The sequence below is a fragment of the Nothobranchius furzeri genome, chromosome 2 (assembly GCF_043380555.1).
Source record: "Nothobranchius furzeri strain GRZ-AD chromosome 2, NfurGRZ-RIMD1, whole genome shotgun sequence".
NCBI lineage: Eukaryota > Metazoa > Chordata > Actinopteri > Cyprinodontiformes > Nothobranchiidae > Nothobranchius > Nothobranchius furzeri.
The window spans coordinates 100009459-100028547 of NC_091742.1; positions in this window are offsets into that span (position 1 = coordinate 100009459).

A 19089-nucleotide genomic window follows, 5' to 3' on the forward strand; every position below is an offset into this window, starting at 1 on the left:
ACAAAACACTGGTCTACACGATACTCTTCAAGTTCAAACTTTTAATAATAAGTCTTTTTCTTCTTTAGTTCATTTCAGATGTTTTCACCAATGTGCATTGGTTTCAATGTCCATTATTAAGACTGTATTTAGACTGTAGCGCTACCGGTACTTCATATGATGAACTTCATGCACCAACCAGATGCTCCTGCTGAATCCTCTTGGCCGCTTCAGGCACAACCTGCTTGACTTGGTTCGGCCCCTCACTTTGAGCTCTCTCTTCCGCGGGTCCCAGCACCGCTGGTCTGCGTTGCTCCTGGCCCGCTGGCTCCGTCCTCTACGGGTCCAAGCACCGCTCCTCTCTGCCCCTCCTTGGTCCGATCACCAGGCGCCATCCTCTGTGAGACCCAGTCTCGCTCTGCGCTCAGGTAAGACCCAGTCCTTCCTGGTAGCTGCGCCAAGGCCGCCTCTGATCCTTGCTGCGTGGCTATGGTCAAATCCAGTTTCCCAGCTCTATGGCAAGCCAAATGAGCATTTATTCTGATATCAGGATATCAGCCAGAATTGTCATGAACATGTAAGCCATTTCTGTCCACTAGTTAACTAGTTAGACATGTTTGTGTCAACTAGTTAAATATCGAGGGTGAAAATGTGCCCACTAGTTAACTAGTGACAGCAGAAATGCGCACTAGTTAACTAGTGAACACATTTAGGCTTCAGTAGTTAACTAGTTGACACAAAAACTGCTCACTAGTTAACTAGTAAAAGCAGAAATGCATACCAGTCAGCTACTTGAAGGTATTTGTCTCACTAGTTAACTAGTGACGGTCAAAATGTGCACACTAGTTAACTTGTGGTAGACATAAATGCGCACTAGTTAACTAGTGAACATATTTTGGCTTCACTAGTTAACTAGTTGACACATAAATGGCTCACTAGTTAACTAGTAAAGACCAAAATGCATACCAGTCAGCTAGTTGAAGGTTTTTGTGTCTCACTAGTTAACTAGTGATGGCCAAAATGTGCACACTAGTTAACTTGTGGTAGACATAAATGTGCACTAGTTAACTAGTGAACACATTTTGGCTTCACTAGTTAACTAGTTGTCACATAAATGGCTCACTAGTTAACTAGTAAAGGCCAAAGTGCATACCAGTCAGCTAGTTGAAGGTTTTTTGTGTCTCACTAGTTAACTATTGATGGCCAAAATGTGCACACTAGTTAACTAGTGAAGGCTTAACTCCTAACTAGTTAACTAGTTGGAGTAGGTCAGTGCCACTAGTTAACTAGTGAACCATTAATGGCTCACTAGCTAGCTAGTTGATGGCAGCAGGCTCACTAGTTACCTAGTTGATGCATCCATTGTCCAAACTAGTTAACTAGTGAGGACATAAATGTATACTAGTAAACTAGTTCAAGTCTACATTCACACTAGCTAGCTAGTTGCGCAGAATTCTAATTAGGAGGCGGAGAATTTCTCAAATTAAGACTCTCTATTGGCTCCCTGTGTCAAAATAAAATATGACAACCAATCACAGTGCGGAATTTCGTAAAATCCCACCCCAAACATTTGCATGCGGCACACAAGTTAACATGCTTGCCAGAGGAACCTCAGCTAGTGAACTAGTAGTGGCTTCAGTGTGACACTTACATGTAAACTTGTGAAGGCAGAACTGCTCACTAGTTAACTAGAGAGGGTACAAATGTCCACTAGTTAACTAGTGAGGTGCAAAATAAGTGTCACTAGTTCACTAGTGGGCCCCAAATCGCCCACAAGTTAACTAGTAAGGTGCGGATATGCTCACTAGTTAACTAGTGAGGTGCAGATTTGCTCACTAGTTAACTAGTGCGCCCTAAAGCGCCCACTAGTTAACTAGTAAGGTGCAAAAAAGCATCACTAGTTAACTAGTAAGGTGCAGATATGCTCACTAGTTAACTAGTGGGCCCCAAAATGTCAACAAGTTAACTAGTAGGGTGCGGATTTGCTCACTAGTTAACTAGTGAGACACAGATATGCTCACTAGTTAACTAGTGATGTGCGGATTTGCTCACTAGTTAACTAGTGAGGTGCAGATTTGCTCACTAGTTAACTAGTGTGCCCTAAAGCACCCACTAGTTAACTAGTAAGGTGCAAAAAAGCATCACTAGTTAACTTGTAAAGTGCAGATATGCTCACTAGTTAACTAGTGGGCCCCAAAACGCCAACTAGTTAACTAGTAGGGTGCGGATTTGCTCACTAGTTAACTAGTGAGGCACAGATATGCTCACTAGTTAACTAGTGAAGTGCGGATTTGCTTACTAGCTAACTAGTGAGGCGCGGATTTGCTCACTAGTTAACTAGTGAAGTGCGGATTTGCTCACTAGTTAACTAGTGAGGTGCGGATTTGCTCACTAGTTAACTAGTGAGGTGCGGATTTGCTCACTAGTTAACTAGTGAGGTGCGGATTTGCTCACTAGTTAACTAGTGAGGTGCAGATATGCTCACTAGTTAACTAGTGAGGTGCAGATATGCTCACTAGTTAACTAGTGCGCACAAGACGCACACTAGTTGCTGTTTTTTGAGCAATCTAGTTTACTTGTTATGTAAAAATGTGTTCTTACTAGTTAACTAGTGACAAATTTACCTTCACTAGTTAACTAGTTGACATATTTGGCCTTTCTAGTTCACTTGTAATGGGACAGGAAGCACTCACTAGTTAACTAGTGAGCATATCTGCATTATAATTTTTTCTCACTAGCTTATAGAGGGCAAACTGAGCCTTACATGTTAACTAGTGACAGTGTTTTGTGTTCACTACTTAACTAGCTGCAGAAAAATGCCCCTAAAACTAGTAAATTTGTGGAATTTGAATAAATACACACTTGGCTGGCATTCTGTGTAACATGTTAACTAGTTCGACCGCTGTACAGCTCACTAGTTAGCTAGTGAGCAAATCCGGCCTTTACATGCAAATGAAGAAATGCAGAACAGCAATGTGATTGGTCCATTTAGGACTGAGAAACAGAGAAAGTATGGCGGACTCTGTTCAGGCTGTTCTAAGAGAAAATTTGATAAACTAAGATTGTTTGAGCACATAAATATGTTTTGACGATATTTGTAGCGAGAAAGTTGTGGTGTATTGCTGTAATCTTTGTTCAGTTAACGTGTGCAGTCTTTAGTTTTCAGTTATTAGTCTGAAAAAGCCTGGAGGCGGAAGGCAGCGGCAGACAGCATGTCTGTTTCTGTTGACAGGAAAGTGCAGAAACTCCGCAGAAATCTCCGTCAGATATATTGTTTCACATTTGTACGGAAGCGACAAGTTTATAATAATAAAAAAGGCTCGATTTTACATACGTTGCTGTAAAGCCTGCCAGCACTCATATATTTTAATAGTGTTTTAAAGGTATAAATTTGCGAAGAGATTTAGAACCTGATGCTGGTGGTCTAGTGACTAACGCGCTCGCCTGCAATGGTGAAGGTCGCGGGTTCGATCCTGGTTCATACACTTTAGTTTTGTACATTATTTCACTTCTTTTCTTTTGCATAATTTTTGTATTTATGTCATCAAGAAACAAAATACGTAACGGATTAGTGGGCAGAGTTACACACACACACACACACACACACACACACACACACACACACACACACACACAAAACATGTAAACAAGTATTTTATGAGTATGAATCTGATTATTGCCGACAGTCGATATTTAAGCATGTGTGTCCCCCTTCCTCAATCCATCCTCGCAAAATAAAATCATCGGCACAGCACAGCAGGCTTTCTCTTGATCCAGAACTAGCACTTCGAAATTGATCATGTCCGCGGCCATCTGCTGCACAATCAGCTGCTCGCATCGCGGGAAACATTGAAAACAGCTTCATGAACTGAGACACAACAGGGTTAACATCGACAAAAAAAAAATCCACAAATAAATCTAAATAATTAATGCCATTTCCGTCTTTTTCGTTGAAATATACAAATAGCAGATCATAAATCTAGAGCAGAAAAAGCTGCTGCAGGAAGCAGGGTCTGTAGTTATTCATGCACCAATTCATCAATGCGATTATTGATCAAGATCAGGTAAACTGATATTAATGTTGCAACATTTCATTTGATCATCTGAATGATACCATACAACTGAATGACCTGTTGAGTCTCTGCATATTCAGGTATTTACTACGGAAAACAAACAACAGCAGGACTCCCCATGTTATTTCTCGGGTCGCTGGCCCGCGGTCGTCTGGGCCGCTGCGGTCAGCTCTTAGCCGGGAAGCCCTCGTTCGGCTGCGTGGGCTGCTTCACCGTGGACCAGCTCCCAGCAGCCGCTGGTCAGGAGAAACGCTCTGGCTGCAGCTCCGATCAGACCCTACCAACACCTCGCCACAGACAGCACCGCATTAAAAGCCCACAATTACGACCCGCTCCCCAAAGTTACAGTTCTCAAGCACTGATGAACACATACATAACCCACAACAGCTATGAAATGTGTGTTATTTACGGCAAAAAGGAGATATTTTTCAAGCCGACGTGCCAATGTTAACCGCAGTTGGCTTGGAAATGTGCAGATTTTATTATTTTTGTCAATTAAAATCCCCCTTGTTTGCTCTTACATTTTACGAAAACGCAATATTAATTAAAGCACGCTTTAGTGATCAGCATGTAAAGCAAAGAAGAAATGTGAACATTTCAACCCATTTCGAACTAACCAGTAATATGATTTCTTAACACGGTGCAGCGGCAGCATTTAAAAACCAAAATATAGTTTTTACTCTCCAAAAAAAGGAGAAGACAGTCACGGTGCAGCAACCCATTTTAGTCCATTAATCTCCACAATAAATATCCAGACAGATAATTTCTAAGGCCTCGCTGTAAACTCCAATGTCACCCAGGACCAGTCTTAAAGAGACAACGCGCTTAAAGGGAAAGTGTGTAGATTTCTGGCAATAGGGGGTAGTAAATACCAAAGTCACTGCAAACAAGCTGTATTTTTTGTTCAAGTGAGGACCTTACTAACTAATGCTCATAAAGCCAACAAAACCCTCTGGACTCTAGCTGTAACTCTCAAATTAGGATATGAGATTAATGACTCAGGTTCACGCTCCAATACATTAATTGTTTGAGAAATGCATCTTTTTATGTTGAGTGCCATCCGCCAAATAACACACAAGAAAAGGAAGAAGAAGAGTGTTGTTGCACAGTTTTCAAAGGAGTCAAAAACCACCAGCAAAACCATAAATACAGCTAAATAAACATAGAATCCAACATGGCGTCCTCCAGAGAGTCGGACCCTCGCCTGTGTATTTTATTACTATGAAGGGTACATGAACTGATTAGGAACACAATGTCATAGGGTCAAAGGTCAAGGTTGTGTGAGGTCATATATATATCAAAAATTGCCTGAACGGGTTGAATGATTTTGACCAAATCAGAGGTGATAGCTCCCTATCAAAGGTAGATAAACTGATCAGGTCACAACCTCATAGGGTCAAAGGTAAAGGTCGTGTGAGGCCGTATATATGAAAAATTGGTTTTTGTGTGCAATATCTTCTGAACAGGTTGAAATACTTTGACCAAATCGCAGGTGAGAACTCCCTATCTAAGGTAAATAAACTCATGAGGTACAAAACCTCATAGGGTCAAAGGTCAAGGTTGTGTGAGGCCGTATATATGAAAATTTGGCTTTTGTGTGCAATATCTCCTGAACGGGTTGAAGGATTTTGACAAAATCAGAGGTCATAACTCCCTATCAAAGGTAAATAAACTCATCACATACACAAGTTCATAGGGTCAGAGGTCAGTGTCATGAGAGGTAATATATATGACCAGTCAGGCATATCCCGCGACGCTCTGCATCGATTTGCAGGGCTTTCTTGTTTCTACAGAGTTTATGTAGGGTGCTGCTGGTTTGGGGTGTTATGTCAGCAGGCAGAGTTTAGGAGTCTGACAGCTGTGGGGAAGAAACTGTTTCTGGACCTGGTAGTCTTAGTCCATAGGCTCCTGTAGCGCTTCCCAGAGGGCAGGAGGGTGAAGAGTCCATTCGATGGGTGACTGGAGTCTGATGGTTTTCCCTGCCCTTTTCAGACACCAAGAAAAAAGGAGAGTAACTTTATTTTGTTTGTGTGATTTTATTTTGTTTGTGTGACTACTGGTTGCAGTTCCCTGTTCAATTGATTGCTGTTCCCTGTTAAATTTAAAAAAGAAAAAAGTCTAAAGTTTTGTTTTGACTGGAGAGAACTAAAAAAGGTTACACTGTCTTCTGGTACTAGCTCAAAATAACAAGTGGTGATCGCTGCAGAACCACAAAGGCGGAGCTGCACCAGAAGGTGGAGCTGCACCAGAGTCAGCCCCACCCATTCCAGAATCAGCCCCGCCCATTCCATTAGAGTCAGTCTAATTCCTTCCAGTTGTCAGACTTGATAGCATTCTGGAACCAAAGAGGGTGTTGTAGCTAAAAAATGCGAGATTGAGGACGGAGTTGAGAAGTTAATTGAACAGTTTTTGTAAAGGTTCCATATAATTAAAAATCTAACTTTTGGAACTTTTAATGATGTTATATTGTCATTTCCTCATAAGAAACACGCCAAAGCCATTTTTAGCCTCATTCATGCATTTTCCTCCCATCTCAGCTTCAATTTGGTCTCCTCCCCCGAAGCGGGTGTGGTCTTGGTTCTCAAATCTGGATATTCTGTGAATTTTCTGACAAATTATTTCTGAAATGACTTCTACTGAGACACCGCCAATAAACCATACATCCCATCTCAGAGACACACTGGGCAGCACAATTACATGTAACACCACTTGATTTATAACAGATGTGGTGGTGTAGTGGTTATGGAGTCAGGTTGACATGCTGTTTCGCCTCCCAGTAGTGTAAGTTTTAGGTAGTTTACAACCTCTTTTCTTCATTTCTAGCTACACTTGCCAGTACTATGTTTACAACAATTTACTGGTATACCGTTTAACATATAATGTGTTTATTTATTTATTTATTCGTTTATTTAGCCAGTGTGAGTCCATTTGTGAGCAGAGTTTCAACTAAAATGCTGTTTAGGAACGACCAAATTCAAAGAACTTTTAGCGACATAAATATTTTGCTGAAAATAAACATTACAACTAAAATATGAACAAATTGAATGTGGCTAAATAGACTGCTGATGACCCCACCGAGAATCGAACCAGCATCAGCTGAGGGGAAAGCAAAAACCAACTCAGACAATTTTACCACTAGACTACCAGAGGCCATTCAATAAACCGAAGTGCTGTTAGACACCAGTTTTATTAGACCAGCTGTAGGCAGATATTCGCTAAAAGAAACCTTTTCATTTCGAGATATATTCAGTCTTTGTCATGTAGCAAGTTATATTTATCTTGTTTAATTGGAGCATAGAACATAGCATTAACGACTGTAAACTAGTAACAGCCGTAATTCATGTGGGTCAGGTCAATTTGCGATAAAGTTGAAAACAAAAACGGAAGTCAGTGGGCTAGGCTGAGTTTGCGTGAATGGGCGGGGTGCAGCTCCGCCTTTGTGGTTTTGCAGCAAGCACCCTCTCCAAAATAACCACAGTTTTTTCCCTCAGTGTCATTTGATCTATTTCTTGGGAAGATGGATGGATGGATGGAGATAGCCTTTTTCAATACCAAACTTTCATTACCAAACAAAAATGAACTACAATAAAATTACTGGCACACTAAATTCCAATGGGACTTGAACTCGCCAACTGATCTCCCTTACACGACACCAAACGAGGTGCTTTACTTGATTTGGGAGGGGGGAATAAAAGCAGTAAAACAATAAAACTTTGAACATTACAACACAAAGAGAAAATAAATAATGTTACAGCAATTGCGGAATGCCATCTGCGGGATTCGAACCCGCCGCAACGACCAACCAGTAGGTGTCAAACCATGACTAATGAGTGCAAGCCTTGGCGCTCAGGGACACCCATCAGTATGTGATTAAGAGGCCACAGCACATACGTTTTAGACTGGGTGGGATTCTTATACCCAACAGGAGTCTTCTGCCCGCCTTCTCATTAGAATATGCATAATTTGTGTTTCAGGCACTAGTTAACTAGTGAGCTGCTGCACTGCCACACATGTAAACTGGTGAAATTTCAATTGTTCCACTAGTTAACTAGTGGACAAAAATGGTCAGCTTGTATGTGTTTTTAGATGTAACTAGTTAACTAGTGAGCAAATCCGCACCTCACTAGTTAACTAGTGAGGTGCAGATATGCTCACTAGTTAACTAGTGAGGTACTAGTGAGGTGCAGATATGCTCACTAGTTAACTAGTGAGCATATCTGCACCTCACTAGTTAACTAGTGAGCAAATCCGCACCTCACTAGTTAACTAGTGAGCAAATCTGCACCTCACTAGTTAACTAGTGAGCAAATCCGCACCTCACTAGTTAACTAGTGAGCAAATCCGCACCTCACTAGTTAACTAGTGAGCAAATCCGCACCTCACTAGTTAACTAGTAAGCAAATCCGCACGTCACTAGTTAACTAGTGAGCATATCTGCGCCTCACTAGTTAACTAGTGAGCAAATCCGCACCCTACTAGTTAACTAGTTGGCGTTTTGGGGCCCACTAGTTAACTAGTGAGCATATCTGCACCTTACTAGTTAACTAGTGATGCTTTTTTGCACCTTACTAGTTAACTAGTGGGTGCTTAAGGGTGCACTAGTTAACTAGTGAGCAAATCTGCACCTCACTAGTTAACTAGTGAGCATATCCGCACCTTACTAGTTAACTAGTGGGCGTTTTGGGGCCCACTAGTGAACTAGTGACACTTATTTTGCACCTCACTAGTTAACTAGTGGACATTTGTACCCTCTCTAGTTAACTAGTGAGCAGTTCCGCCTTCACAAGTTTACATGTAAGTGTCACACTGAAGCCACTACTAGTTTACTAGCTGAGGTTCCTCTGGCCAGCATGTTAACTTGTGTGCCGCATGCAAATGTTTGGGGTGGGATTTTGCAAAATTCCACACTGTGATTGGTTGTCATATTTTATTTTAACATAGTGAGCCAATAGAAAGCCTCAATTTGAGAAATTCTCTGCCTCCTAATTAGAATTCTGTGCAACTAGCTAGCTAGTGTGAATGTAGGCTTGAACTAGTTTACTAGTATACATTTATGTCCTCACTAGTTAACTAGTTTGGACGATGGATGCATCAACTAGTTAACTAGTGAGCCTGCTACAATCAACTAGCTAGCTAGTGAGTCATTAATGGTTCACTAGTTAACTAGTGGCACTGCCCTACTCCAACTACTTAACTAGTTAGGAGTTTTGCCTTCACTAGTGAACATGTGGACACTTTGAACTGTCACTAGATAACTAGTGAGACACAAAAACCTTCAACTAGCTGACTGGTATGCATTTTAGCCCTTACTAGTTAACTAGTGAGCCATTTTTGTGTCACCTAGTTAACTAGGAAGCCAAAATGTGTTCACTTGTCAACTAGTGGGCATTTCTTCTGTCACTAGTTAACTGGTGTGCACATTTTGGCCATCACTAGTTAACTAGTGAGACACAAAAACCTTCAACTAGCTGACTGGTATGCATTTTGGCCTTTACTAGTTAACTAGTGAGCCATTTTGTGTCACCTAGTTAACTAGTGAAGCCAAAATGTGTTCACTAGTTAACTAGTGAACATTTCCGTCTCCCACTAGTTAACTGGTGGGCTCATTTTGACCCTGACTAGTTAACTAGTGAGACACAAATACCTTCAACTAGCTGACTGGTATGCATTTTGGCCTTTACTAGTTAACTAATGAGCCATTTTTGTGTCAACTAGTTAACTAGTGAAGGTCAAAATGTGTTCACTAGTTAACTAGCGTGTACAGTTTGACCCTCACTAGTTAACTAGTTGACCTGTTGACAAGATATCAGAATTAATGCACAAGCGGCTGGCCAAATTGGGCAAAGTTAACAAGTGGGATTTTTACATTCAGTAGTCAGCTAGTACGAGTTTTTGTACCTTACTAGTTGACTAGTAAAAACTAAATGTGTTTTAACTAGTTAACTAGTGGACATTGATCTGTCCACTAGTTAACTAGTGAACACACTGAGCAATACTAGTTAACTAGTAAGATATGAAACATTTTAACTAGTTAACTAGAGAGAATTTAGGCCTTACTAGTTAACTAGTTGACATTTAGGCTGTCACTATTTAACTAGTTGACACAAACATGTCTAACTAGTTAACTAGTGGACAGAAATGGCTTACATGTTCATGACAATTCTGGCTGATATCCTGATATCAGAATAAATGCTCATTTGGCTTGCCATACAGCTCCGTGAGTTGTCACCACACGCTTAATGCTTCCTCTGTGTGGGAGAGCGCACCCAGTGCGTTGTCAGACGGGAGGCAATCAGCACTGGCAGCGCGCAGGTGGATGCACCTGTACAGCTTACCTCTCCAACATAATAAGGAGATAGGTTTGAGTTATTGTTGTGGCTTTTTTGTTGGATAACACATGCCTTATGTGCAGAATGAATACTGGGTTGAAATGTCCTTACAAATAAAAGGGCAATCCAAAATACATGTGTTGCGTAATTTTAATTTAGCATTCTCCACCATTATGTTGGGTATTTCAATTTATTTCTTATATTACCTTAAACTTAAATTACCTTAAAGTCAGAACACACACACAGAGGGATTAGATTCTTAATTTGGTAAATTGTAACAAACCTATTAAACAGACAATAAACTCTGCAAAGTGTGACACTTTGCAAAGGCCATAACATACGTTACAAAGCTCACTTTGTAACGGGTGAGAAAGAATCAGACCATCAGACACGGCAGCCATTTTCCTCTCACAAAGGAGCCGAAGCTGTGGAGGGGTTTTATTTGCACATACATAAACCACACCCACAAATTCCACAACACAAGAGAAGTTTCTAGATTTGAGCTAATTTTCCTACCTGACCAGTTTGCTTTTAACTAATGGAAAACACTTTGGTCTTAGCATGCACAGGAAAACTTCAGATACTGGATCAAAATGCCTAAAGCAGAAAGGAGTTTCTGAAAACACCCAAACGTAAAAACAAGTAAGGTCAGGTTTTTCCCCAACACATTCAACAAAAGATTTCACAACAAAGATGAACAAATAAAAATACCTAACAACATGTTTGGATTCGCTGATCCATTTATTAAAGTAAAAAGGAAGGGGAAAATAAAACCAAAACTCAAAGAATATTGATGCCTACACTATCCTGCACAGTCAAACCGTTTGTCTCCAAAGCCACACACCTGTCGCTTGATTAGGTCACCTTAAACCTCTAAGTAGAGCCACTCCCAGAGTGCCCTCTGCAGTAATTGGCTCCAACAATACACACACACACACACACACACACACATACACATATATATATATATGTATATATTTATATATTTATATATGTATGTACGTATATGTATATATATATATATATATATGTATGTATATGTATATATATATATATACATATACGTACATATACATATGTATACATATATATATATATATATATATATATATATATATATATATATACGTACATATATATATATATACATATATATATACGTACATATACATATATATATATGTATCTACTAGTGGTGTGCATCTCTACCTGCCTCACGATTCGATCTGATTCCGATTATCTGCCTAACGATTCGATTTGAGTCTGAAATGCATCACGATTCTTCACACAAAATTTTCATTACTTAATAAAAGCAGTAGAATAGTTTTCAATTTCTTTTTGATTTCGAAATCCCTGAAAAACAGAACATTCATCTATTCACTATAGTGAGCAATAATGTTTAAAGTGTGCTGCCTATAATTACTTAAATAATATAAGAAATAATGTTTTCGGTAGAGCAGCTTTAAGATAGAACATTACTGAACTTAAAAATAGTAAACAAATACTGTGTTAAGTGATTCTTTCACATCCAGGATCCCAAAACCGAAATTAGCCCAGACATCCCATTTAAATGTAACAGTGTTATATATGTATGTATGTTACAGTGTTGCCTTTCCCAGGATCTACAGATGATCTTTTTTGTATTCATTTTCTTCTTCCCTTTCCTCACTTGTTTTAATGACAATTAAACTTTTATGATATTTAAAAATCATTTTTTATTTTTTTCTTCCTATTTTTGTACTTTTTTGTAAAAATGGCTGCCGAGGTGCTGACACACAGCTTGACAGGTCCTGTGTGTTTGCTGGAAAAGTCATCTAAAAAGCGTAAAGGACCTTGGATTGTACTATCAAAGTCCTGCTCTGTGGTGTGGATAACTCTCTATCTTCTGTTGACCTCAGCATGTCCAAGAAAAATTAGCAGTCAAACCCTGTATCCTGCCAGATGGAGTCAGCATATGCTGTACACTAGAATACTGGACTATGGCCATGCCAGGCCACCCCAAGATGAACAGGAACAAGCCTTCACAGGTAGACCGCTCCTTGGTGTTTTTAATCTCATGCTGATGCTTCTCCTGGCTGGAGATGTTGAACTAAACCCTGGACCTCAGCATTTAACTGGATTAGCCCCATGGCTAGCCGGACCAGTGCTGACTGGGCCTCAACCTCTGCAAGTGGTATTAGCACCACTACCAGCTAGGCCTCCACTTCCACTAGCTGGACCTCTACCTCTGCTTTCGGGTTGTTTACATCTACTAGCCGGGCAATCACCATTGCCAGCTAAGCCACAGCCTCTTTTGGCTGGGCCTTCACCTTTGTTGGCTGGACTACCACTTCTGCTAGCTGGATCAACACCCTGTTTGGCTGGACCTCCACCTCTGTTGCCTGGGCCCTCACCTTTGCTGCATGGGTCTTCACCTCTGCTGCATAGGCCTCCACCGCTGTCGTATGGGCCCCCGCCTCAGCTGCATGGTTCTCCATCACTACTGCATAGGCCTCCACTGCCGCTGCATTGGCCTTCACCTCAGCTGCATGGACCTCCACCTCAGCTGCATGGGCCCCCACCTCAGCTGCAAGGGCCTCCACCACTACTGCACAGCCCTTCACCACCTCTGCATGGGCCTTCACCACTGCTGCATAGGCCTCCACCACCGCTGCATGGGCCTTTACCACTGCTGAATGGGCCTCCACCTCAGCTGCATGGGCCTCCACCTCAGCTGCATGGGCCTTCACCACTGCTGAATGGGCCTCCACCGATGCTGCATGGGCCCTCACCACTGCTGCATGGGCCTTCACCACTGGTGCATGGACCTCCACTGCTACTGCAGCATGGGCCTTCACCTCAGCGGTATGGACCTCCACCGCTGCTGCATGGGCCCTCGCCTCTGCTGAGTGGGCCTTCACTTCTGCTGCATGGGCTTTTACCCCTGCTACTTGGGCCTCAATATGTACTGCATGAACCTCCACTTTGGCCACATGGACCCTCACTTCTATTTCCCAGGCCTCCACCCCTGCTGCCTGGATCTCTACCAGGGCCTTCACCTCAGCCAGATGGACCTCCACTTCTGCCACATAGACTTCCACCTCTGCTTCCTGGGCCCATACCTCTGTTACCTGGGCCTTCACCTCCGCTGCTCGGGCCTCTTTCTCGGTCAGCTTGGTCTTCGCCTCTGCTCCCCAGGCCTCCACCTTTGCAACCTGGGCCCCTGACTTGGCTGGGCGGGCCTCAACTTCTGCCACCCGGGCCTCCACCTCCGCCGCCCGGACCTCTACCTTTGCCGCCTGGGCCTCTGATTCGGTCAGCTGGGCATCCACCTCGGCTGCCCGGGCCTCCATCTGCATCGACAGGGCCAATGCTCCACCGGCTGAAATTTCGCGGCATTCACCCAACGCGATATGTGCTATGTCATCAGAGCACGATAACAACAAAGCCTAATAAGGGAGCACACAAGGAAGTAAAATATCAGTGTCTTGGAAAACGTGGAGTAGATTTCAGCCTTCTCCGCTCTCTCCCAAAATATAACATAATAAGCGAATTAAAAATAGAGCTCTTCAACACCCAGTCATTGGCAAATAAGAGTAGTCTAATCCTGGATCATATTAGTGACAAAAAATTAGATCTGATGTGCCTCATTGAGACCTGGCACAAACCAGATTCATATCTGTCACTAAATGAAGCCTGCCCACCAGGGTATACATATCTGGAAAAGGCTAGGACCAGCGGCCGTGGTGGGGGGCTAGCTGTTATCCATCGAAGCGACTTAATTGTAATCCCCCTCCCAATACAAGAGCCTAAAACTTTTGAATGTCTGCTATTTAAATGCAGACCACAAAAAGAAGCAATTACCATGCTTCTAATCTATCGTCCTCCAAAACCACAACCTGGATTCATCTCTGAAATGCAAGATTTTCTTACATCACTCTGTGCAATGTCACATAACACACTTATCATGGGTGATTTTAATCTGCATGTAGATTGTCCTACAAACCGTTCTGCAGTTGAGTTTCTGGATGTACTAGATTGCTTACATCTTACTCAACATGTCACAGTTCCTACACACACAAAAGGTCATACCCTAGATTTGGTCATTACAGATACTCCCGCCATTACAAACTTACAGGTTTATGATTTGGGTGTGTCTGACCATAGTGTTGTCTCCATGGAACTGCCACTAAAAGACACATACAGTAAGCCAAAACGTCAGATCCATTTCAGAAATTTAAAAGCTATAGAATCCATCCGCTTTAATCAGGACATTCAGAATATTCTATCGTTAAAACATCACACGTCAGTAAACGAATCTGTTCACAGTTACAACCTAAACCTCCACAAGATTCTTGAATCACATGCACCAATAAAAACAAGGTCAGTTACATTCTCCAGGTCAGCCCCATGGTATACAATAGAACTACGCAAAATGAAAACAAATGGCCGTGCCCTGGAGCGTCTGTTTACCTCCAAGGAGTTGCTTGTTCATAAACTGGCCTACCGGGACCATCAAAGAACATACTCTAGAGCCCTCACTGCTGCCAGGTCAAAATATTTTTCACAGAAATTCGTAAACAGTGCTGGAAATTCAAAGCAGCTATTCTACACCATAAATTCACTGCTAAACCCTCCTACAAATCCACATACTGACACTAGCATAGATAAATGCAATAGGTTCATGGACTTTTTTACCAACAAGGTGGCATCAATCCGATCCTCCATCAGTCGTACAGTTCGGCATCCGTTTGACACCACCTTTCCACATACAATAAATACCTTTTCTGATTTCTCAGCAGCCACTCAGACAGAAGTGGAGCAAACAATAAAAAGCTTGAATACCTCAACCTGCCCCCTTGACCCTCTCCCGACACAACTTTTAAAATCAAATATTACAGTCGTCAGTCCATTCATCACTACAATTATAAACCAGTCATTACACTCAGGTCAGGTTCCCTCAGCCCTCAAAACTGCAATAATTCGTCCCCGTCTGAAAAAGCCCTCTCTAAACGCTGCTATCTTGACCAATTACAGACCCATTTCTAACATACCGTTCTTAGCTAAAATACTGGAAAAAACTGTAGCACACCAACTCCACAATCATCTCATTACTCATAATCTGTATGAAAAATTCCAGTCCGGTTTCCGTTCAGCCCACAGCACAGAAACTGCCCTTGTCCGTGTTATGAATGATTTACTTCTAACTGCGGATCAGGGCTCACCATCTCTTCTCCTCCTACTGGATCTGTCAGCGGCGTTTGACACTGTGGACCATACCATCTTACTAAATCGACTCCAGACTGTGGTTGGCCTTTCGGGAACCACACTACATTGGTTCCAGGAGTACCTTACGGGCAGAACGGAATTTGTAGCTTTAGGACAAAGTCAGTCATCCCCCCACACTGTAAATTGTGGAGTACCACAGGGGTCGGTTCTTGGGCCAACCCTTTTCTCCATCTACATGCTTCCACTTGGACAAATTTTCCATAAATACAAAATATCGTTTCACTGTTATGCAGACGACACTCAGTTATACATGAAAATGGACTCCACTACACCTAAAACTCTTCCATCTGTACTTCAGGTCTGCCTGGAGGAGATGAGGGCATGGATGGCCGCAAATTTTCTTCAATTAAACAGTAATAAAACTGAAGCTATCATTATCGGCACTCCACATCAAACACAGTCTCTCTCCCTTAGCAGTATTTCCATTTTCGGTCATGACATTCCCCTTTCCTCTACTGTAACAAATCTTGGTATCAGACTAGATTCAAATCTTACATTTGACACCCACATCCGTCACCTCTGCAAGGTCTCTTTTCTCCACCTCAAAAACATTGCTAAACTCCGTCCCTCTCTTTCCCTGCCAGATGCAGAGAAGTTGGTCCATGCATTTATCTCCTCCAGGTTGGACTATTGCAATGCCCTCCTCATTGGGGCCCCCGGCAAGAGCATACAAAAACTCCAGCACATCCAGAACTCAGCTGCCCGGGTCCTGATGAGGAGGCGCAAATACGAACATATCACTCCAGTTCTGAGATCACTTCATTGGCTGCCCATCCAATATCGAGTTCAGTACAAAATTGGCCTTCTTACTCACCAGTGCATCCATGGGACTGCTCCTGCCTATCTGAGTGAACTTCTCATCCCACACACTGCCACAAGAACCCTCCGATCTACCACCTCTTCACACCGCTTGCACCAACCACTGACTAAACTCTCCACTATGGGAGACAGGTCATTCAAGGCAGTGGCCCCTCAATTTTGGAATTCTCTCCCAGAATTTCTAAGGGCCACACAATCTGTGGAGCTTTTCAAAAAAGGCCTCAAGACCTTTTTGTTTAAACAGGCTTTCTAGTGCACAATGACTTATTGAGTGTTTTACTTTATTTTGTTGTTTTTACTTATTGTTTGTATCCACTGTAATGACTTTTTAGATGGGTTTTATCTATTTCTGGGGACTGTTTTTATTTTCCATGCTTGATAGTATCCTGAAATTTTAACTGTTTTTAACTAGCTGTGTACCTTATACCTGTCCCCTATACTCTGTAGCACTTTGAGATTACTTCTGTAATGTAAAGTGCATTATAAATAAAATGTATTATTATTATTATTATAAATATATGTGTATATATATATATATATATGTGCGTGTGTGTGTGTATATATATATATATATATATATATATATTTATATATACATATATATATTTATTTATATATACATATATTGTTGGAGCCAACTACTGCAGAGGGCACTCTGGGAGTGGCTCTACTTAGAGGTTTAAGGTGACCTAATCAAGCGACAGGTGTGTGGCTTTGGAGACACACGGTTTGACTGTGCAGGATAGTGTAGGCATCAATATTCTTTGAGTTTTGTTTTTATTTTCCCCTTCCTTTTTACTTTAATAAATGGATCAGCGTATCCAAACATGTATTTTGGATTGCCCTTTTATTTGTAAGGACATTTCAACCCAGTATTCATTCTGCACTTAAGGCACGCGTGTAATGTCTGCTTTAACTGAAACTCTGGGGACATGTGGACACTGAAAGACTCCTAATTATTTCTCAGCAAAAATAAGAGAATAACGTTACTTTTTCCAGACATCGAGAAGTCGTCCTTTCTCAATTTGATTGACTGTGAATTTGTCGCCTTGGCTGCAGTTGGGGGATCCCTTTCAGCTCTCATAAACTTCTCAGGATGTTGCCTTCGGTCCATAGTCGTTCCTGGGGTGTCACTGATAGAGAAAATGGATTGAATATTGGTCATGTACACATGCACAACCACAACAGATACATATTAAAGACCTCCAGACTGCAGCTTTACAGTGTGTCATTCATACCAACAAGATTATACCTTTGATCATATTTAAAATAAATACCTCTGTGAATGACTGTAAGAACCTGAGGAACTCCCGTGCCGTGCCCGAGAATGGGATCTGGACAGACTTTGGCCAGGGGGTGGAGGATCTGGTTTAAAAAGTGAAAAACAAGAAGGGGAATTGCTACAGCAGATAATGCAAATAAGTATCATTTGAGGGAATGATCATGTGGTTTCTATTTGGATAAAACATAGATTTTAATAAAAAGCTATGTTTTAATTACAAAATCATCAAATATTTATTTTGATGGGCACGACAGCCAATAGAGGGCACCAATGCAGTAAAAAATCACTCGGCTGGCGCTGCTTGTTGGAGCTGCCGTAGTGGCCGACCACCATTTTCGATTCACCCCCAGTGCATTCATTTCTACTGAGGAAAGTGAATACCCAACAAAAAATTTAAAAATAAAATTATATCTAGTAGGCTAGAAATGTCACTAGTAATCTCACTAGATCTGTTTTCAATTGTACGCCAGTTGTTGTAACCGTAGGCTGCAAAGGAACGGGCATAGTTGCTCACTCTGCATTGACTTTGGAGAGTGAGGAGACCCATATAATATGGCGGCGATTCTGTACGCCCTCCAGCGCCCAATGGGGTGTCTACGTGTTCATGTTGTTCTAACGTTAAATATTGTTGTTAAATAAACTCATCCCGACGGCAGAAAAACCGTGTTCTATTGCTGCATCTACAACCTCTAAAAACCATTTGTTGCTATTGCGTTCGTGTTATATATCCATCGAACGAGACGGAGAACGCATGCTTAGGTCCGGGAGGCGCTTTTTAAAATTCATCAAACAGCACAGCGATTGCACCCTCCAAAAATTAAGTGATCCTAAAGTAACTAGAGGCAAACATGACGCCACAGACATCATAAACTTAGATGCTTTGTGGACTGGCGCTGCTGTAGTGGCCGGCCGCCATGTTGAATGATCTTCATTCGCACCCAGTCGTGATTCTGTCAGTCAATGATACGTGGCCCCAGCTGCACGGACCCCGGAAACGTGTCCATCACCTTCTCACCCCGGCCAGTGAGCTCTGGTCGAGTGAGGAGTCCACCTAAGCGCTAAGAACCTGAAACAGGCCTGTGGGTTATGTCATGACTCCACTGTGCCACTCTGTCGCATGGCTTTCTGGACTGGGTGGGATGCAGAGTGTACCACCGTCCAGTGTTCACTGTGGGCTAACCCTGAGGTAAAAGGTCAGGTCAGAGCAGGATCTAGGTTGAAGATGGTTGAAGTTTGTGGGTTTAGATTGTGAAAAGTTTGGAACGAACCACACCACACAGCAGGCCTTTGTTTTCCAGGAAAGTGGTCAAACAGGATCTGTCTCAAACGCAGGAAAGAA